General features: G+C 40.7%; 1 long non-coding RNA gene across 1 annotated transcript in view; it reads left to right on the forward strand.

Annotated features, from left to right (window-relative positions):
• The first annotated feature begins 1,645 nt into the window (after positions 1-1,645).
• Positions 1,646-23,117, forward strand: part of LOC138301858 (uncharacterized) — a 90,682-nt gene continuing 69,210 nt past the window's right edge. The window contains exons 1-2 of the long non-coding RNA XR_011205124.1: positions 1,646-1,767; positions 3,479-3,604. This is a non-coding gene — a long non-coding RNA (uncharacterized lncRNA). The remainder of the gene's footprint in view (positions 1,768-3,478; positions 3,605-23,117) is intronic.

The raw sequence follows: 23,117 nt of genomic DNA on the forward strand, positions 1-23,117 counted from the left end.
TTTAGTTTTAGTATACTAAACAGATGATCTGTTAGTTGCACCAAACACCTGAGAAGAATGCAGGAGACATACAATTGCTCCCTTGAATCATTTAGGAGAGAATTGACAAAAGGTTTCCCCAGCAAAACTATAGTATTGGAAAAAAGAATTCCTGTATTTAGGTCACCAAACTGAGAAACGTGTGCAGAAGGTGTCACAAGAAATCCCCCTGTCATTCAGAAGGAAGTCTGAATGTTCTTGGGAATGTTCTTGGGAATGCTACTGTTGTCAAAGGATTCAAATTGTTTCCCTTTTGGCCAAGCCTTTACAAAGGATGGTATATAAGGCTGCGTCTCATCCAGTACCATTGGATGACAACTGCATGTGTGCCTTCACAGAGCTGAGAACAAGCTTATGCAGAGACCCAGCTCTGGGAATTCCAATTATAACAAATGTTTTTCTTTGTTTTGCTGTGAGAAGGATGGATTTGCTCTCTCCGTTTTGTTAAATGGAAATGCAAACTTATTTTCTTCCTCTCTTGATCCTGTGGGTCAGCATTCGCTGGATGTTTAAAAGCCGTAATTGCACTGAGTGTCAGCATAGATCAGTGTGAGGCATTGTTATGGGTCATCCTCTGAACATTTTTATCCCCCACTCAGTGGAAATATTGTTAACTCATACAATGACTCAATACCTTACAAGTGCATGTTTGACCCTCTATGAGCAAATTATTCTTGCATCATCTAACATAACCCTGCTACGTTATTACCTAAACCTGTTGAAAATGCATGTGACTGTGAGGAGGAGGTTGAGCATGACTGTCTTGATGCAACTGAACTGTACACCAAACCAAGATTCCCAGGCGTGTACCTTCCAGCAGGAGTGAAACGAACACAACATAGTTCCCAACTTCCCTATGAATCAAACAGACTCATGAGAAGTCACGCCTGACCCACTGGGATAAAGGGACAAGCCTTGACTAAGACCAAACCAGATTTCCACCTTGCAATGTCGATGTTGTTTCAGTTTTCAGAAAATATAAGAACAACCCTTAGTACTTATAATTCACTCATTGATTCCTTCCCAATTTACGCAACTCACGTTTGATTACCTAATGTCCCTTCTCCCTTCTTTAGGTGCTGGTTTATTCACTATGCAATAATACCAGAAGACAAACTCAAGACCATTAATTCCACCGGTAATAGTCAACAATACATGTAGAAATATGACAGTTTGCTCTAACACCTACCAAATGTATAGGCCTTATGAATCTAGATACTTAAACATCAGTCCTTTGAACAGTGAATCAAGGTTCAAATAATGGTTCCTAGGCTGAATCAGCTTTAATCTCCTGAAATCATAAATATGCATTATTATCATTGCTCTAGCTATGAGTCACTCTGCAATAATTATTGTCATATTGATATAACAACTATAATATGAGTCTTTGATCACATTTTATCAAAAAAAGCTGCTGGAAAGTAATAAATATATTTTCTTTCCTCTAGGAGAACACTAACAAAACATGCTTTACTTCACCAGCTATTTCAACAGGATTCCATCAGATAAGTATTTCTTTCCTGTCTTTAGTTTAAATCATAAACATTACCAGAACGTATAGATTTGCACTTGAATAATATCTTTTGATTGCCTTTTGCGGGTTGACAGAAGATACAGAGAACTGAAGCAGGGAAACCGGTGACCCAACAGGGAAGAGAAACTGCCATACGAGGATGCAGAGCGCTTGGGATGAAATATGAAGAGAAGAGGACAGAGCCTCCAGCACAGGTGAGTACGGAAGGGGGAGGGAAGCTGACAATGAGCAGTCATCATGGCTACGTGCTCCACCCTTAAAAGGGCCTCCCACCAAAATGCGTGTGGTGCGCCCGACAAAGACCTGACATGCAAGATGTCCCCTTAAATGAAAATGACTATGTCATGTTTACTGATGGCTCCTATTTGAGAGACAAAGAAGATACCCTGAGAGCTGGTTATGCAGTTTGCATGGCCCCAGGAATGATAGAAGTTTCCTGGCTTCGAGGAGTCTTTTTTGCTCAAAAAGCTGAATTGGTCACTCCTATTAGAGCCTGCTGTGTTTCTGAACAGCTTATAGTGACAAGTTTCACTAACAGTGAGTATGGTTTTCAGACAATTGTGGTACAAGATGACTTATGACCTCTTCTGGATCCCCTATCCGGAACAGTGATAAGATTTACAATTTGTTGGATGCATTACAGCTGCCTGAAAAAAATGTTGTCGTCAACTGTGCAGCCCATTGAAAGTCTACTGATTATGTAACTTTGGGTAATACTTATGTAGATGAGGTTGCCAGGTATTGTGCCCTTTGTTGTACCTCTTTCAATGGATAATGGATCATCGATACAAATGATGCAACAAGTCAAATTTCCTGTTAACTGCTATTGCTACATGGGAGGAAGTTAAGAGATTACGGGAAGAAGTGACAGAAGAAGAGCAGCAAAACTGGGTCGGAGTAGGATGGGTTAAGAGAAATGAGGATGATGTTTGGGTTTCCAGTGTTGGAAGAGCAATGGTGCCAAATAGCTTGTTGTCACCTATGGCTAGACTTTATCTTGGACAAGCACAAATAGGTAGATATGCAATGATCCAAACTTCAGACATAATTTAACCCCAGATTCAGAGGGATTGCAGAAGCTTTGTGCCACTGATGTGTCACATGCCAACAGATGAATGTAGGAAAACACACAGTTGTTACACTGAGTCACATAGGTAGATCAGGAGGACCATTCAATAGAACGCAGCTGGAATTTAGTGAGCTACCAATGTGCAATGGACTGACATGTCTTGGTCATCCTGTGTACTTTCTTGCTCTGGATTGAAGCCTACCCCACCAGTAGAAATGATAGTCCCACAGTAGCAAAGTTGTTACTTAGGGAGTTGACACCACGTTTCAATTTTCCAACTTCTCTATAGTCAGACTAAGGAACTAAGGCCCCTATTTCTATTTTTTTAGTGCTGCATTTGCGTCATTGTTTGACGCTAAAGCGGCGCAAGCTTATAAAATACAATTATATTTTGTAAGTTTGTGCCGCTTTTGCATCAAGAAATTTCGCAAATGCAGCACTAAAAAAATATAAATCTGGGCCTAATTTCAATAATGAGGTCCTACAAATGTTGTGTGTGGCATCACAAGTTAAGCAAAGATTGCACTGCAGCAACAAACGTGAGGCTTTAGGACTTGTGGATCAGATTAATAGAACACTGATGTCCAGACTGGCAGAAAGATGTGCATCCACCATTTTGAAATGGCCAGGTGCAGTGCCTCTTGTCCTGATGAGTTTGCACAGTACATCCGACAGAATGACTGGGTTGTCCCCTCATGAGATTATCATGGGGAGAGCCATGAGATTGCCGGCAGTGTCTGCAAATATGCAAATGTGTTTGTGAACATTACAGACAACTTGGTGCTGGATTATTACCCAAAGTACTGTGTGACGTGGTTCATTCTTTGTCTCATCAGGTTGGGGAACCCACAGCACCACTGCAACCGGAGCTTTGTCATGACCTATGTCCAGGCAACTGGGTCATGATTAAGAAGCACATAAGGAAAACCTGTTTTGAACAGCATTGGAAAGGCCCTCACCAGGTGGGTTTGGTAACCACTACAACTGTAAAGTACACTGGTCTCCCAAACTAGGTACACGCGAGCCACACTCACAAAGTTCCAGGTCTGATAGATGAGACAGCACCTATTCCAGAAGGGCCGGCTACAGTGAGTGAGAGGGATAAGGCTAGTCAAGCTGTTGGGACTGAACAAGTGACTGCTAAAGCAAAGTCCGATTTAGTCCTGAGTGAGTTGACAACAGTGGATGGTACAGAAGGGCTGAGACTGAATCAGTTGGCATGTGCTAACTCAGATGCTGACAAAAGACAAGCTGCTGTAGGTAAAGGAGGCAAATGGCCTAAAGAGCAAACACAGCCATCAACACAAGTGCCTCTGACTATTACTGCATAAACTGAGGAGCCAAGTCAAAGTGACTATTTTAGATTTTTGCTTTGCTCATAAAAAGACTGAAAAGAGACAGTGATACAATAAAGCCACTTTGCATTTTGTATTTTTTTTTTTTATTCAAACTTTCTGGACTAAAATTAGAGAACTCATGGAGTTTAATAACAATAGAAGTAGCAAATGTAAATACATATATTTATGTTTACTAGTAGTGACAGTTATCATGATTAAATTAATGCTCATTAGATTGTTTACCCATAGCAAGTGATTCAGAGAAAGTTACATCTACGAGTGCCCCAAACTTAATAGAATTCTTTGCAAATCAAGATGCCCTACATAAGGATGAGAAATATTTACACACTGGTGGTTCTAGAGTTGATTTGTCAGCTGATGCGTATTACAGATTGCTTTATGAGTATGTTGACAGCATTGAAACTAGAGATTGCTATGTTTGTACACAGTTGCTTCATCAGTTAGTGAGGGAATTACATATCATAGTGTACCCCTAATTTCCTGTAGTCTATTATTAACATTGCTGTATAAGCAGGAGTTTTATCAATACTTATATTCAAATTATGACCTAGTGTTTTCAATTGTCCACATTCCAAAGACGAAAAACATTGACACAGTGGGAGGTTCTTTGAGCCTACATTGACATTTGGTACAGCTTATGCCCATAAGAACAATTTAGCCTGTATTCTTATTCTAGTAAAAAAAGGTATTCATTGGACAAGTTGAGGAAAGGAGATGAGCTATTGTCATAGTTGGACTCTTGCTCTAGGCAAGACTGCTGGTTTAAAGATGACAGCACTTATGTTTGTAGGCGACTATGCCAATCCTACATCAAAATGCAACTGTCATCCCAATCCTTCCGGCTCACAAGCAGTACCTCACCAAAAACCCAAAACAGTAAAAGGTGATTTATGGCAGCCTTTACGCATGGACTCAAGAGTGTGACATCTCAGGGAGCGTTGTGGTGAAACAGAGATTACCCCTTTCTCACATTAACAACATGTCTCAGTCACACACAGGCAATGAAGAACATGCATTTGAGTTTTCAACAGGTTTTCTTTTAGCAAAACTGCAATCTGCGATAAGTTGCATGGGCTGCAATGATTAGGATAATGAACAGTGCAAGACACAGAATGGTAAAGACGAGAGTCATTAATACAAAGAGCCCTACCATCTTGCAGTATCATGAAATAACATGAAGTGTGAAATATGTCCTAATCCCCAAGCATAGTGAACCCAACCTCTAACCTAAAAGAGAGCTGGGTATCTTAAACCTCAATCTGCCAATGCCATGTCTATGAGAAGAGCCCCCAACCCTCGTTGCCTTGGAATGAGGTCTCTATCTCAGACTCCGTAGGGACATGAAGACTGGGTCAGTGTCAAGGTGGCGTGCAGCATCAATAGCAGCGATGGCATCTGGTCAGAATCCCTCTGACTATCTATTAAAGTGAGGAGTATTTATACAGATCTACTTGGACCCCTGACGTAGGTTTGTTCCCAAACAACAGATAACAAGACGTGCTTGGGATGGTAATTAATATAAACAATTCCCTCGAAAGCATGAAGAGGGAAAGTACCTCAAGTGAACACCTACAGTTTGTTTGTCTTTGTTGCTTGATCTTGACGTCTTAGCGCAGTGACACTGATAACGCAAACTAAAACATGGGCCTAACTCAAAACAAGGCAGCCATTTTGAAAGATTTAATTAAATAAATGTGCTAAAACAGGGCAAGCTAAGTAGGGTAAAAGTCACTGGGTAATGGGGGCATGAAAGCCACAGGCTAAGCTATCTCCTGTATCCCATTAAAACAAACTAGGATTCACTACACCCTCCCCATTGCTGTAACAAGTATGATGCCATATCTTGACGCCAACGAAGGTAAATGAATCCAAACGCTAAAAATGCTCTGGACTAAAAGCTAAAAGCATAAAAACTAACTAAATAAAATCTTCTTTAAAACATGTTAAAATCAATAACTAAAAAACATCAAGAGATATAAAGTTGACCATGACAAGCACAGCAGGCCAAAGTAAGGACAATAAATGTATACTTTGAATTTGGTATAATAAGCCAATTATCAAATTATTTATAATAGTCATGATCTTGAAGAGCATCCCGTGAGTCACTGAATGGAAAGCACCCCGAGAAAGAGGCCAGATCATCAGATGTTAGATCGATCGCGGGATGGGCAGATGGGTCAACGGAGCAGTAGTGCATAGTAGTCTCTTGTGCAGGTCCACCCGCAGTAGTGCCATCCTCCATAGTGTAACGAGCCAACTTGGTGAGCAAGGAATGCTCATAAGAGGCCTTGCGAAGCAGCGTTAGTCTCAAGGGGCACAACCGTGAATGAACCCTCATTGGGGACATCAGTAGTTCTTGGGCCACAGGAGACACTGGCGTAACAGCAAGACACACTGTAGGCAGATGTTTGAAGAGGCACCATATGCAGCGAAAGACTCATTGCACGTACCATAGGAGTGGTCAGAATGACAATATCCAATCACGCTCTAATTCCACCAGCAAGGAAGCATCAAAGATCGGAACCATGCAACCCCGGCACAGTTGAGCTGGTGGCAGCGGCTCCATTGCTTTGTGTAGCTCAAAAGACACAACCACTGCAAATTTGAAGAAATAGCAGCAGTATCCTGCCAATCAAAGTCAAACTAATTGGTAAAGCCGCCAAACACACTTGAAAATAGTGAATGGATGGCCGATGGGATGACTCAGAAGACGGTCTGGAAGATGGACACAACAGCCTTAAAGAAATGGACAATCCCAGCAGTGCTTGCGTCGTTGAAAATTCTGGAAACCAGTTCTCCAAAGTGCTTGTGGAAGTTGGTATTTAACAGGGAGTGTATCTCGGCTGATGATCTCGCAATCTGCAGAGCATACGTCTCTCTAGCTGATGTCAATGTGACTTGTTTCTGAAACAGTAGCGCCTTTAGTCTGCTCAGCTGGTTATAATTTGCATTAATCGTATCAATGTGAGGCCACATGTCTGATATTTTTTCTCTTGTGTGGGATGGAATAAAACTTGTTCACAACACGTAATGACCTTAGAGACTGAAATTGCGTAGGCAATTACTGGTCGCATACCGCATACCGCAACAGCTTTGGTGTCTCAGCACCACATAACTTCAATTCGAAAGTACATGAAATGCTCGCCGAATTAAAGGGACGGAAGTACCCTTCAGAAAGCAGGCCAAATTTGTGACCCCCACAGTGCAAAGGCCGTGAAGGGACACCTGCTTATAAATCATTGAATGACTAACAGTAGTCTCACATTTGCTTCCGCTAAGAAAGACCTCTATTTCGCCGTTCAGACACTTATAATCAAAGGGCAACTCCTACTCTTCTTTAATATAGCTATCGCCCAGTTGCTCGTACCTTCCCACGGCAAGATGTTTCAGGCATTTTGCAAAAACAAAAAGTGGAAATGGGCAGATTGATAATGCCATGTAAGAGCCATACTTTTGAAGGACTCTGCAACTGTGAAAGGCAGCTTTTCTAACTTCTCTATATGAAGCATGGTGAAACTCGCTTCCCTTTTAGCCATTGTCTGCTGTTCCTTGGAAAAATGAAAAGTAGTGAACAATTAACTACTGTTAATGTATTTCCATGGAATTCGGCCATTTATCTGTGTCTGTAACGTCCAACCTAACTGCATGGTGGAACGCAGCTGACTTTGTCCATAATATAAAAGGAACATGTCTGTCTGAATGATATCCATCGTAGATGACACAATGTTTGTCAGTGAATAAATTCTGTTGGACAAAGTGTTCATGCTGTTATTTACAACAGTTAAAGGCTTTTCTAAGTTCTCCCTGTCTCTTTGCCTTAAGCATGCAGCAGCATCGATCTGAGAAAGCTTCCAGATCTCATTATACATAGCCTATATGAATCGTTTAGAGCATGGCTTTCTAGGACCTAGCAAAAATTCCTGCAAGTCTACATCATCAGAAAGAGTGTTAAGATGTTCTTTAACTGCGGCTAACGTGTTAGACTGTACCCATTGTTGGCACAGTTTACCCACACTGTATGTTGTAACTATACCCGTGTGTTGACCAGAAATAAAGCGAGGGTCTGGCTGGCTGATTTTGAAACCCCCTGACGAGTTCAAAAAACCTGCCTGACATCCATTAGTGTTTATTGGCCAAATTAACCACCCACCGGGACTGGAAAGTGAAGAATTATAAGTACCAGCCTGAACCTTTGCATCTAGCTCTTCCCCAGTGACATTCAGGAAGAACATCCAATCATTAAACTTCGCAGGTGTAGGGATACTGGGCGTGTTCATTTCTTTAATTTTCGCTAACCGCAGACAGGATGTCTGTTGAACGGTGTCATTTTAAAAGATCATTTAGACAGGAATCAGGCATGCTCTAAATAAAGCTTCCCTACCCTGTATTTGCCAATCTTGTGTTCCCCATACAATTAAATCAATAGTGTTCTTCCAGTATTTGTAACCTTCAACTGCAAGACAGGAAACAAAGGAACCTGAATAGATCAGCTTTGTATCTGTTAGCAAAAGTTTCCTAATTGTGTAAGGAGGTAATTTGAAATAATACGACTAGGACTTTTTGTGTCATGCCCAGAAAAATAAGTGAACTTATCTAAATAACGTTTCGGGCTCCCCACAGGTGGTGTAGAACAGTGTTCCCACTGTGAATAGTTAAGTACTGGTCTGAGTCTAGAAGCACGGTGCAGGTAGTAATGTCCTCAGTTATTGTAACAGGACATTTCCCCATAATTCATTGTATGGCTATATACATCATGAATTTCGAACACTGAATAGTCCTTCATTTCAGTTAACATAGAATCAACTGTCTGGACATCCCAATCGTCAGATACAATACCAGGTATAATGACATCTGTCATAGAAATATTGAATACATATTGATTCTGAATGACCTCAGTAGGCCCGTATATATCAAATGGAACGTTGTCACACACAATACCATCAGGAATTGGCACAGCTGAAATGTTCACAAGGGACAAGTCTCTTCGGACCTTATGTGAAGAATGATATGGAGTTAAGATTTCATCCACAAGTTCAACTGAGGAGTTTTCAGGAAGGTAATGACCATTTTTAAGCAAAAAGAAAACAGTCACAAACCCAATCCAGAGGAACAATGCAAAAGTGTCAAACAGAACCATAAGTAGTTCCATAGGTGAATTAAATAGTTAATTTTAAGCCATAGGTACAGCTTACGTGTCTTTGATACATTTTCAATCACTGGAGTGGATGAGTCTGAAGAAAAGTCATCAATGTTGATGAAATAACCAGAGGCAGTCGATGCAAATACGGGAGCAGGTGTATTACTGGGAGATTGATCCACTTCACGTGGAGGATCATAGTAGACGGTGTCATCAGTCTGTGTGGTGTTGGTGTAAAAAGCAGCCAAATCATGGGCAGGTGCTGTTGTTGAAGTGGTAACTGGAATCAGCAAGAGCTCATTTTCCGCCGTCCCCATGGTCGAGGAGGTGTTTGAAACATGATTGGACATTATTATGTAGTTCGAAGTAGTGTTCTTAAATCTACTTTGCAGAGGTATGTCCTGTTGGGTAGTGAGAGGGGATCGGGAAATACCCAAGGGACCTCTGGGTCTACTGTGCAGTATCGGCCACATGGTGAACCTTAACGTCATGAATGGAAATGAATCTGTTTGCTCTGGAACCAGGCAGTGGTGGCAAGAAAACAGTTCTGGTACCTTGTGTTCCCAGGACTGGGGCTGGTGCTCTGAAGGATGGACCGAATTCCCTCATCACAGCAATCTTCTCACAAACCAGATCCCTGACTTTAGGAATCCAGCCAATGGAAGTTGTTGGTAAATCCCTTATTCCTAAGGTGGCAGCACTGGCGAATGATTTATCATCACTAAATTGCTGAAGCTCCTGTAAGACAATGAGACGTTCATTAATGTCAAAAGGTGTGGCTGCTGCCAACAAACCAGGGCCATCAAGATCTGGGACATACATAGGTATCCCAAGAGAACCTCATAAGGAGTGTGTTCCCCCAAGGACCGTCTTGGCAGATTATTCAGTGCTCTCTGGACCCATATATGTGATGAAGCCAACTGTGGCTAGAACCTAATACTCTAGCTGTTAAGGACTGCTTTAGATCACGGTTCCGCCTCTCCACGACCGAATTTCCCTCGGGATGGTATGGTGAGGAGTAATGGAGTTCAACACCCATCGTCCCCATGGTGTCCCTGAATGCCTTAGAGGCAAATGCAGGGCCCTGGTCAGAATGGAATGCTGCAACCGCATATGTACTGAAAAAGATTAGCAAGTTTTTTATAACAGTTCAAGCGTCAGCCGACCGCTGAGGCCATACCCACAGGAATCTAGAACAACAATCAACAGCGACGAAAATGTATTTGTATGCACCATCAGGTTGGAGTTGACCACAATGGTCCAGGTACACACATTGTAGTGGCATGCTGGACACTAAGAGGGATGTCTGCGGTGGACATTTGATATTAGAGCCCTTTATTTGCTGGCAAATATGACAACAAAGGACGTATCGTTTTGTCTGTTTGTATAGACCTGGCCACCAGAAGTGTTTCTGCAAGAGAGTTACTGTGGCTGAGATATCAGCATGTGCAGAAGCGACACCCTCATGAGCGGCTTTTATTAGATCTAGTCTCTGGTCTTCATTGGGGATCGCTCGATCTCCAACCCCAGAAATTGTTGCATAAGCAACATTCTGTGCACTGGTAGGGAAGAATATTTTGTAGGGTATACTCTTGGAAGAGACTTGCCTTCCGCTGAAGCCTTCACGGCTGTCAGTATTCCATTATCCAATCTTGTCTGAGAACAAGTCACTGCAGCCACAGAAGCCATAGCTACTGAGGATTTGGCTGCTTCATCAGCCAAATTGTTGCAGATGAGGTGTACCCCTACAAATTGGTGGCCCAATGTATGTACTGCATGGACACACAGTAGCTTATACTTAAGATCAGCCACCCTCCCCCACAAAGTTTTGTGTTTTATGGTGTTCCCCCCATTCATCTTCCAATGATTGAGGTAATCATTGTAGGACTGGACGCAGTAGTATGAGTCTCAGACAATCAAAGTTGGCAAGCCTGGCTCTGTGTTTTCTAGCACTAGAAGAAGGGCTTTAAGTTCAGCCAGATAAGCTGTGCAGTCCCCTAGGTTCTGCATGTAGGTATTGTGAGGGTGGAAAACTCCATCCTTCATCACTCCACTCACAGCTGCGCAAGCGGCTGAATAGTGATGTTTGGTACCTACAGCTGGTTGTGCTGAACCATCAGTATAAATGAAAGTATGGTATCTGTCAAATGACAATATATCTAAAGGAGCAGTGTACTCCTGTTCGTATTGGAGAAATACATGTGTCTGAAGTTTTGGGTCAAAGATGTAGTCAATATCAGTGGCTGTCAGGGAGGTTGCCCACTGAATCCAACGTGGATGTAATGCTTTAGCATTAGGAATGCTTGCTTTGGTGACAGCCTCTAAGGCTGGCACCGGGTTAATGACAATGATGCGTTTACCTTGGGCAAGTGGCCTCTCCTTAATGACAGCTATTTGAACTGCAGTTAGAATTTTTTCTGTAGGTGCAAAACTTTGTTCTGCATTGGAATATAAATGTGATTTATATGCTATGGGCACCATGTCTCCCTAGTTAAGGGTGACATAAGTAAACCCAATGGCACCAGCAATTATTCTGATAACCAAATTTGTTTTGGTGTCACATGTGTGCAAGTGTTTGGCTTCTAGCATGTCCTGTTGCAATTCCCTAAGGATGCGTGTGTGTTTAACTGTTCAGTGTTCGCTGGAAAAATCTGGGCGTATTAAGTCATAAAGTGGCTTGATACGTTGTGCATAGTCAGGAATGTATGTTCTGCCAAAATTAAAGAAGCCAAGTAAGGACTGTAGCTTCTTAAGCGTGTTAGGTGGGTGAAGTTTTGCACATTTCTCTAGAAAGTGCAGGGCCAGGCTCCTCCCCTTGTTTGATAGCTCATATACCAGGAACAATACACTGAGAAAGGCTATCTTACTTTTCTTAAAGTTACATTTGTAACCGAGGTCTGAAAATCCTAAAATGATCCAATTTACCCTGACAAGATGAATGGTGAGGTCGTCATCTGTGAGATAAATATCATCCACGTAGGATAACGTCTCAGGATCAAGATCATGTAATATTGACGTTACACGGGCTGAAAACATTCGTGGACTGTTCTTAATAGCCTGAGGGCAAACGGGAGAAGCGTTTCTGTGAGCCAAATGAGAATACACTCAGGTCCCGACTTTCGTGTGCAGAAGAACCCGTTGGAAACATCCAACATTGTTTTGTATTTTTTACACACTATAATGTTAATTAGTGCTGTGCTATGTGAATTTTGTTTAGCGTATGTGCGTGTATGACTGTTGAAGTGACTGTGATTTAAGACTATTCTGTAGGAATGGTCTGGCTTTGCAACCAGGAATAACAGGTTATTTATTGCAGAGACACAGGGCTCAATTACTCCCTGGTACTTGAGCTGAGTGAGGATCTCTCTCACTGGAGCTTTTGCTTCGTGTTTAACAGGATATTGTGCCTGAGGTTGGGGTGTGGACCTGATAGGTATTACATGACAAGGAGAGTCCTTGTCCCAACCTACATGATTGCGGTATAGTGCAGATGCCTGCATTAAAGCCCAATCCGGAACAAGATCAGAGAAAGAAGGCAAAATTACATCTTCCCATGTGTGAGCTTACGGACCTGCTCAGGTGGCCAGACTCTTTGGCCAAAGATTATCACAATTGAGTTCATCCCAGAATATCACTTTAATGGTGCTCTCTATGTCTCCCTCAATTTGAATTTTTAAATCATAAACCCTATGGGGTGAGAGAACGCACCGTCCGCAGTCTCAACTGCAATTAAATCGCTAGTTGCTGTCTCATCCAGATGATCTTTCAGACTCTGGCGACATATCGTGACCTCTGCTGCTCTGTCTAACAGTGCCACTGCCCACGTCATGTTCTTCAGCAATGTTCTCAAGTGTACTGGCATTATTAATTGACAGTTCTGCCACCTTTTTCTTTTTAAACTGTGGCTTCTGTTGTGGGGACTTATTTTCTTTTTTGTCTGAAGACTGTGGTGAGTCCTTCTTATGTTTTACATATTCAGGACGTCAATCAGGGCGGCCCCCCCTCTCTCGCTACGTCTATCCGGTGCATTCTGAAAGGAACGAGAGGGACATGAATCAGTATAACTGTCAGGAGCTTTTATACTTTCTCTATTTCTGAGAGTACATCTCCTTTCGGAGTTCCCTGGATGTGGAGAATCTGCTCTCTTATTTCGTCTTTCTTTAAATTCTTTTTGCTCATCTCAGCACTTCTTAGAAATTTCCTGTGCTTGTTTAGTACCTTCTTTAGGGGTGGTACTTTGTATTTTCAGCATTGGAAATAACTTTCGGTTGCTCTTTCTCCTGGTCCAAATGTGGAATCTCTCAGAGACACTGGTGTATAGCCAGTGCTACTGCTTCCCCTTTAATGTTACTGAGTATGATTGAGGAGACTGCATTGAAGTTACGTATGAATTTCATCCCCAAATCTAGGGCTGGTGCAGCCCTGTGCTCATTCTGTATTTGTTTTAGCACTTCTGGTATATTGGCAAGTGTCGGGGTACCATGTGTGGTAATATATATTGTAGCGAAGACTGTACCCCATGTGGTGCAGTCATCTTCCGACAGAACCATCCCGAAGGGCAAGCATATAGTGAGAACTCTATGTTTCTCCTGTGGTCCCTTATCGGGAAACACAGCTTCAAGCTGATTTGCTTTCTGGTCTATCCAGAAAAATATTTTCTCTCCTTCTGTGGGTACCTTACCCATGATGGTATGTTCTGTTTGTGGATTAATCCCAGTAGCCAGTTGGTATCCAGCAGGTGCTGGTGGTGCTGGATGCGCTGGTGTTGTGTTAAATGTTCGCATTACAAACTGAACTGGTCGTCTGTATAGTGTTACTAATTCAAGATATAAGTCTCGAAGGTCTGCTTCCTGCATGTTTTGTATACCAGAGTGAGGTGTGTATATGGCAAACATAGGCCATGTAGGTCCATCATTACCTAAAGGACCTAATCTCATGCATTGTATTACATGTGGTAGGGCGCTTTCAAACTGGTTCTGATGCTCTTGGTCCGTGAGCGGTATTTCAATATACTGGTATGCTTGGTACCGTTGAGGTACGTTCGCAATGTTATATGTGTGGAATGTGTCCGATCCGTCATTCTTTGCAGGAAATGTGACCCAAGAATAAAATATTTTTGTTTGGTAAGCTTCACTAGCTTCTACTATGAAAGTAACATCCCCGCACTCTACTGCTAAGCCATGCGCTACTAAATGTAAAGTTAAAGCTTGTCTAGCATTCTCAGGAATGTTTATGGCGTTAGCCATATTTGTAAAAATTAGCAAAGAGATGGAACACCAAGTGGGGAGTAAAGTCCTTTTATGAGTTCGAGCTCTTACAACCTACAGCCTAATTAGGTGGTCCATGTTCAGCTGAGGAGGATCTTCCCCAAGACCACAGACGTTTCCGTATAATGGGTCTTAGGGTACCTGTATAGTGCATAACACCATCGTTGGTGGCGCCATGTTGTAGTTGGACCCTTGCTCTAGGCAAGACTGCTGGTTTAAGGATGACAGCACTTACATTTGTAGGCGACTATACCAATCCTACAACAAAACGCAACTGTCATCCCAACCCTTCCGGCTCACAAGCAGTACCTCACCAAAAACCCAAAACAGTAAAAGGTGATCTGTGGCAGCCTTAACTCATGGACTCAAGAGTGTGACATCTCAGGGGGGGTCGTGGTTAAACGGAGATTACCCCTTTCTCACATTAACAACATGTCTGCACAACTGCAATCTTATAAGTTGCATGGGCTGCAATGATCACGATAATGAACAGTGCAGGAAACAGAATGGTAAAGACAAGAGTCATTAATACAAAGAACCCCACTGTCTTGTAGTATCATGAAATAACATGAAGTGTGAAATATGTCCTAATCCCCTAGCATAGTGAACCTAACCTCTAACCTAAAACAGAGCTAGTTATGTTTAACCTCAATCTGCCATTGCCATGTCCATGAGAAGAGCTCCCAACCCTCATTACCTTGGAATGAGGTCTCTAGCTCAGACTCCGTAGGGACACGAAGACTGGGTCAGCGTCAAGGCGACGTGCAGCATCGATAGCAGCGAAGGCATCTGGTCGGAATCCCTCTGACTATCAGTTAAAGTGAGGAGTTTTTATACAGATCTACTTGGACCCCTGACATAGGTTTGTTCCCAAACAATAGATAACAAGGCGTGCTTGGGACGGTAATTAATATAAACAATTCTCTCGAAAGCATGAAGAGGGAAAGTACCTAAAGTGAACACCTACAGTTTGTTTGTCTTTGTCGCTTGATCTTGACGCCTTAGCGCAGTGACACTGATAACGCAAAATAAAACATGGGCCTAACTCAAAACAAGGCAGCCGTTTTGAAAGATTTAATTTTAATAAATGTGCTAAAACAGAGCAAGCTAAGTAGGGTAAAAGTCACTGGGTGACAGGGGCACGAGTCTGCAAGCCACAGGCTAAGCTAACTCCTGTATCCCATTAAAACAAACTAGGATTCACTACACTATGAAAGCAAAGATGGAAGGGGGAGTAGTTTTACAAAATTGGGAAAGGAATGAAGCAAACACAGTAGTTGGAAATTGCGATTCTTATAGGTCTTACTGAACAAAGAATCAAGATTTTAATAAAGACAAGGACGTGAGCATTATGCAGAAACCTTTTATTCACCACCTCCGAGCAGCCACTTAAAAGCTTCCAGAATAGAATCAACATACATCACAATACAAGAGAATTTTGAGTCCCGAAAAGTGCAGCCTGTCAACGATTTTCTCCTTCTTTTGTTTGTCCTCCTTCCGTCGCTGTCGTTGATCTTCCTGATTGACATTACCTTATCTTCGACTATATATCTAGAAAAATAAGAATTCTCATTTAAACCATTTCTTGCAAGCTCCAATAATCAATAATAGAATACATAATTTCCAAATACATGAATGATCCATTATCATAAAATTTAATTTAAGATAAGATAATGCAAAGAAATAAACTGCTGTCTAACAGGGATCGGTGGGAGGTATAATGCTAGCCTCCTTGTCTTCAATAAAATCATGATTCTTTGTTCACTAAAACATATGAGAATCACACTTTTCTGTCAAGACAGGAGGTTAGCATTATGCATTTTCAAAGCTTTGTAAAGCATATTCAGAAACAATTTCAACCTCTTTGTATTACAATCTCCAAGATGTTCCAGCATTTGACCAATTTGTTGCTTTCAAAACATCCTCCAAACAACCACCCATCATATATACCTTCCTCGCCATTGCACCTCTTATGGAATGAGCTGTACATTTTGTCAAATCCACACCTGCTTCATGCATCACAACTTTAACCCATTTAGCAATTGTAGCATTTCTCACTGGCTTAAATGGTGTTACATATGAAATCAACAATTGATCATTCTCTGCTCTCCTGTTCTCATATTCTGTCAGACATCTTCTCACACACAACTTTGGAATTTCATCAAACCTCAGATAAAATATGGATTCAGACATTGTCTTAGTCTGTTTGTAAATTTCAAAATTCATACCTTCTTCATACAAACCTATGTGATATTTCTAAAACACGTACATCTGACACCCTACTAAAAGAAATCAAACATAGCAAATACGCCAATTTCCAAGTTAATTCTCTTATTTTCAAAAATCTGTTATATGGGCAAGCCATAAATAATTTTAATACTAAATCCACATCCCGCAAGGTCTGATATTTAGCCTTAGGAGGTCTTCTCAAATGGATACCCTTTCATAGCAGGGGGTTCCGGCCAATTCAACACCAACATAACCAAACCTTCCATCCTCCTTTACACTTCTTTCTGGTACCTGGGGCCTAAGATTCATCAAGTAAATTTGAAGCTGTTCCTGAAAGGCCTGCAATGCTTCAGGAACACCTGATATTTTCCATATTAGAAAGTTCATATAACCTGATTCTACTAAATGATGTTCTTTCCCTTCTGCACCCATCAGAAGTCCCTTGTGAGACAAAATCATATATGGAATTTCCACTGTTATTTCCATGATTGTTGAGAACCACACCTGAGTTTTCCAAAAAGGAGTCACCAATACCAACTGACATCTCTGCCTCCGTACCTGTACCAAAACTCACTGTATCATTGAAAAAGGGGAAAAGGCATAACCTTTCTTTTTCAACCACTCCTGAGTAAATGCATCTATTGTTACCGCACCTGGATCAAGTCGTCAGCTGACATACCTCTTCAACTGATCTTAGTCTTGATGCAAACAGATCTAACTCCAGTGGACCTAAAAGCATCTGAATCCCCTGGAAGAGATTGACTCTCAACTTCCAATCGCTGAAATCCCTCACATTCCTTGAATACCAATCTGCTTTTACATTCAGATTCCCTGGAAAATACTCTGCTTTCAAGTCTATCTTGTGTTCTAAACAAAAGTCCCATATTTCTTGAGCTAATTCTGTAATTTTCTTGAATCTGCTTCTACCAGTCTGTTTATATAAGTAACAGCCATCACATTGTCCATCTTCATCAAAACTTTTGGAAACAATGAAGGGCAAACAACCCTGCCTTCATCTCCCAAAAATGTATATGCTCTGTCTCCCTTGCACAATCCACCTGTTTCCTGATATGAGCAAATTGCACCCCAACTCAAGGTGCCGGCATCTGTCTCTATCACAAAGTCTGGATGTAATCCAAAGATAGCCCGACCATTCCAGGCTTCCAAATTTTCCTATCACCAAATTAGTTCTTCATGGGCTTCCTGTGTCATAGTCACCACATCTCCGTACCAAATGCCCTTTCTCAGACCATATGTCTTTAAACGTTGTAGCGCCATGTAGTGTGAGGGGCCTGGAAAAAACACTTAAATGGAAGATTATAGAAGACCAATATTTTGAGCCAAATTCCTCATCTTTACCTTTTTCCTTTTTTGCATTAATCTCACTTCCTCTCTTATCTTTTTTACTTTCCTCTCTGGAAGTTGTAATTGACTCACCCTTGTATCTATCACAAAACCTAAAAATTATATTTCCTTTGTTGAAACTAAAATGTATTTGTCTGTGTTTATTATGAACCCTAAGTGATGAAATAAATACATCACTACTTTCAAATGTCCTTGCAACTCTGTCAAATTCTGATTTATAATTAGGAAATTGTCTAGATAAATGATTAGCCTTATTCATCTCTCTCTCAAATAACCCACTACTGGTCTCATGACTTTTGTGAAGTACCAAGGAGCCGATGATAGACCAAATGAAAGACATAGAACTGGTACAATTGTCCCTGTCATCAAAATTGTAGAAATTCTGACTCTCCTCTGCCATTGGAATCGTAAAATATGCATCCTTTAGATCCAATTTCACCATCCAATCCAGATCCTGGAAAATATATCTCAATAAATGTATCCATTCCATTTTGAAATGTTGACAGGTCACAAACTGATTCAGATCTTGCATATTTATCACAGGCCTTCATCCTTTTTCTTTCTGTTCTACTAGGAACACAGTACTCACAAACCCTTTGTCTTCCTTCTCTACTGTCTCTATTGTGTTCTTCTGTAATATACACCTTATCTCCACCTGCACAATATTCTCCAATTCCTTTTGTAACACTAATTTGTTTTTGCATTGGAATTTGCAAAGGTTCCTGCGTTATCAGCTCCCAAATTGTGTCTGAAAAATCTAAACCTTCCTCCCACAGTTGAAGGGATTAAAGTCGAGGAAATCTCCATACTCACCCTGTCCTTAAATTTGGTTAGCATTCTGGCCTCTACCTCAAGTTGAGCTACCTCAAACTCTCCCTATTTGAGGATAGAAATTAGAGCTTTTCTGCTTCGTTTTGATGTCATCATCAATATCGATATCATCTTTGTATTCTAAATGAAGAATATATTCATCCAAGTCTGATTTAATAGCATGCAATTCAATTTCATCCATTAAAGTATCATTTTTTCAATGTGTAACTGACTTTTACTCATGCCGCATAGGACATCTGATTTTTTTTAACCACTAATGGTTCCCTAATTAGATGAAACATCATGCAAATGTTTCTTTTTTTTAAAACACTTACCGCCATGACCTCTATTTAATTCCTCCTCATCAGATATGGAAAAATATTCCTCATCCTCCACATTCCTTTTGTCTTTATTTTTATGTAAAGCGTGTTGTACTGCCTCTTGGACAACCCGCTGTAATTCTTTTGTTAGAATCCTCCTTATTATATCCTCTTGAGAGGAGCGTTCTCCGTTAGTTTCGCTCATTTCTTCTTTGAAATGCTCAAAACCTTTTCAATTAATTTACAAGAAAAAAATGAATTTTTTTAAAGATTTCACTTTCTCCTGACGAAAAATGCCTTCAGGAATGTAAAACGATTGTTGCTCGGCTGAAACCGTCAACCGGTCATGTTTGCTGCTCTGGTTTCCTAGAAAACCAAGAATACACTTATTTTCTATAAAAAAGACTGTTTGTTATGGTGACACAGTCTAATTCCTCTAGGATCAAATGTGCACACAGCGTTGTGTACATTTCAAGAACAACCCAATTGTTTCTCAAAACAAACCTTAATGCCTGAATGATGTACAGGCCTGTCTGATAGCACAAGCATGAGAGCGCTCGCTCTTACCTCTAGAGAACTTTCTCGATCGTCGCTGATCGCGAGGCATCGACTTACGGTCATTTTAGCCTCTTCCATGTATACAACTGAAGAAGAAAGCCACAAATATCAAAACAACTTACCTAAAAGGAATAAACTTAATGTAATACCTTAAACGATGTCATAACAAACATACATTCTCCCATTTAAAAAACAAAATTTAAATCAGAAATGTGCCAGTACAAAGAATAATTAAAAACTACCCATAAATTGGGTCATTACTAAAGCAAACCTGTACTAAATATCACTACTGTAATACACAAGCCTCATCAAATGTATACTTAAAAACATAACCAACACCATACTTATCTGCTTAGAAGCAGCAAACAAAAAAGGGAGAAAATGGAGGACAGGCTGTACTTATAGGACTCAAACTTCTATTGTATTGTGATGTATGTTGATTCTATTTTGGATGCTTTTGAGTGGCTGCTCAGATGTGGTGAATAAAAGTTTAATGCATAATGTTAGGCTCCTGTCTTGACATAAAATCAAGGATTCCAGCCTTTAGACTGGCAACATGTAAGGAAATTATGTATATACATGGGCCTAGATCAAAGACTGACAACCTTTTTTTGTGCAAATAGTTAATGCAGACATGTATTTTTGTTTAAGAGTGTTTGGAACTTTATGTTAGCTGGGCAAGATCCTGCCATACCAGAAATATATTTCTTATGTGGAAAAATGGCTACTACAAGCTGTTGAAAGGCTGGTATTGTACATGTTATCTAGGAGTAGATTTTTCAAAGATACATCATGTGGACCATTTTAATGATCCAGTATGGAACGAGAAATCAGTCACCTGAGTCAAAAGAGGAGCTAGTGCCTCAGAGATTGTAGGATATATTTTTGGTGCCAAAATGTGATCAGTTGGTGTTATCTTGAATGCTAGCAAGATTAGAAACCTGTCAACGATATTAGATTAGTTATCCACAGAGACTGCAGCTGCTATATTGTTAATGGACACAGAAATGGTTGCTGTGAGAGCACTGGTTCTACAAAATCACCCTTGTGTTAGATATTTTTCTTGCAAAAGAAGGCAGTTTGCAAAATGTTACATGCGCAACAATTGTGCACTTACATACCTGACAATAGTAAGGAGATAAGAAAGTGTACATCAAACATGACCGACTAGAAACAGGACCTGAAGGAATTAACACCGAAAGGTGCATGGAAAGCAGTAGGTAGTGGTTTTTCAGCTATTGGAAGATGGCTTGGAAAACTTAGGAAGAGGAATTGTGGGAACCACTTTGAGATCCCTGTTGATTATGATTTGTGTGCCCTAGTTGTGGTTGGTTATTACATGTTATACAAGAAGTTGAAGGAGAAAAGAGTCAAGTGTAGACAGGGAAAGGAGGAAATTGAAATAGAAATGAGAAGAAGCATATACTAGAGTAGCATCAGTTAGAGGACCTTAGAAGACCTTACCTGGAATAAGCCTCTGAAATTGTAAGGTCTTTCATTAAAAATGAGAGTTGGAGTATTTTGTGATTGCTTAATTCGCCATCAAAGGGGGTACTTATATAGCAGAAACATTAGTGCTGTCCCTCATGTCGTAGACGTTGTTTATACGTGACAGTTTATGCATTACTGAGTACTAACAGTTTGCTTGTAAAGTGATGCACTGAGAAGACATGTTAGTGTGCATTGACTCTAGACTAGATGTATAAACCCCTGTGCTATTCTGTGGTATTGAAAGTTAAACTTAATGTTAGAAGGATTTAACTGATATTATGTCATAAATGAGACTCTAAACTAACCGAATGTATCAAAACAATATTGAATGTCTAATGATCAATAATTTAAATACATGTGCAAAAATAGATAAATGTAGCTCCACGTTATATTGACTGAAATGTATTGACAGTCTTTCTAAGTTATTGTAATATGAATATTATTGAAGAATTATTGTTGAAGAGTTAAAATGTGTTTTACTTGATGTTTTAATGTAGTGTACTATTTCACTCACATTAGCCGAAGTGAGGCCTGTTTGGACCTATTTCACGTGACTGTGCAAAGAATGCTGATTCATTTCCTTAATGTGAACTTTCTTTTCAGACTTCATTCCCATGAGAAGACTAGCTTTGGTAATAGACCCCTATTGTTTAGACATAGAGAGAATGTGAGATAATGTCCTTGAGTGTAGAACATCCTGAGCATTGGCCTGAGACTGTACAATTTTTCAAACTCATGTGGAGCTACATGGTTGGAAGATGTTCTCATGACAGACTTGGGAAGAAATATTGATGTTACAACTTGGAGTTGTGTGATCGATTTCTATTGGATGATACCCCTTCAATGTAATGTGCACTTTTACCTTTGGCAAATCAGATTGCTATATGAACTTTCATATGTCAATGATCGCTTGGACTTTAGTCAGACTCTCCTTGGTCAGATCACCAGAACCCCATGGAGATCCAGACTGAGATGCCTGAAGATGAGATGTTGAGCCCCTATCACAAACAATGAATGCTGAGCCCCTTGGGGAGGTATTCTTTTACTTTCTGCATGCCCCTTCAGACGCCCGATTGAGACATAGACGTTTTTCCCAACCCCTAACAGAAGACTCTTGATTGAGCTCTGACATGCTGACGCTTTCCCTTTTTACCTACCTTTTGCCCTCCTTTGTTAGTAGTCTGCTGCCCAGGATTACCTTTTTCCAAATTATTGTTTCCTTTTTGTCCTTGTTGTCTTCTTCCCACGCGTGTTCTGCCCCAGGCAGGTTCTCCCCTGATCTGGCTGATTGTAGGGTTTCCCCTTGCCCAACTAAATTAAAACTCTGCTGATTTAAGTTGACTAGATGTTTGCCAAGCCTGAGCAATTTCGGTGTCACAGATAATTCCCTTGATGTTTTGTACTCTTTTTATTGAACACTTAGGTTTGTTAAAGTTAGTTTGCCTGAACTTGTTTCATCGCCTTGGGCAACCCTTGGGGATTTTATATCTTTAGAAATTTGTAATAAAACCCTTTAACTTTATTCCTTGTATGGCCACATTGGTCATACTGTGTAAATATATTGGTTTGTATTGACATTTTGTGATTGGTTCTACCACACCCTTTACTAGATCTAAAAATTCATTGACCTCCATGAGCACTGACTCCTGCAAAGGACAAAAATGCTCCAGCAAGGGTATGGTAGTCTCAAAGCAGGTAGACACTGTCTCCTTCTGGTGATCTACATCTCCAGCACATATGAGCCCGGAGTATGAAAGAGCTGTGGAGTTTTAGAGCTGTCCACTGCCTCCTGTGTAGCACCTTTAAACACTTGAACATAAGTTGAACCTCCCTGAGTTGTTTGTCATAGGTGGGTAAGAGTTTTGCCTGGAAGCTGCTGCAGGGGTGATATTAAGGAGTGCATATTTAAATGCAAGTTCTTGGAGAGTTGTCATTCTTGC

This window comes from Pleurodeles waltl, chromosome 6 (assembly GCF_031143425.1).
Source record: "Pleurodeles waltl isolate 20211129_DDA chromosome 6, aPleWal1.hap1.20221129, whole genome shotgun sequence".
NCBI lineage: Eukaryota > Metazoa > Chordata > Amphibia > Caudata > Salamandridae > Pleurodeles > Pleurodeles waltl.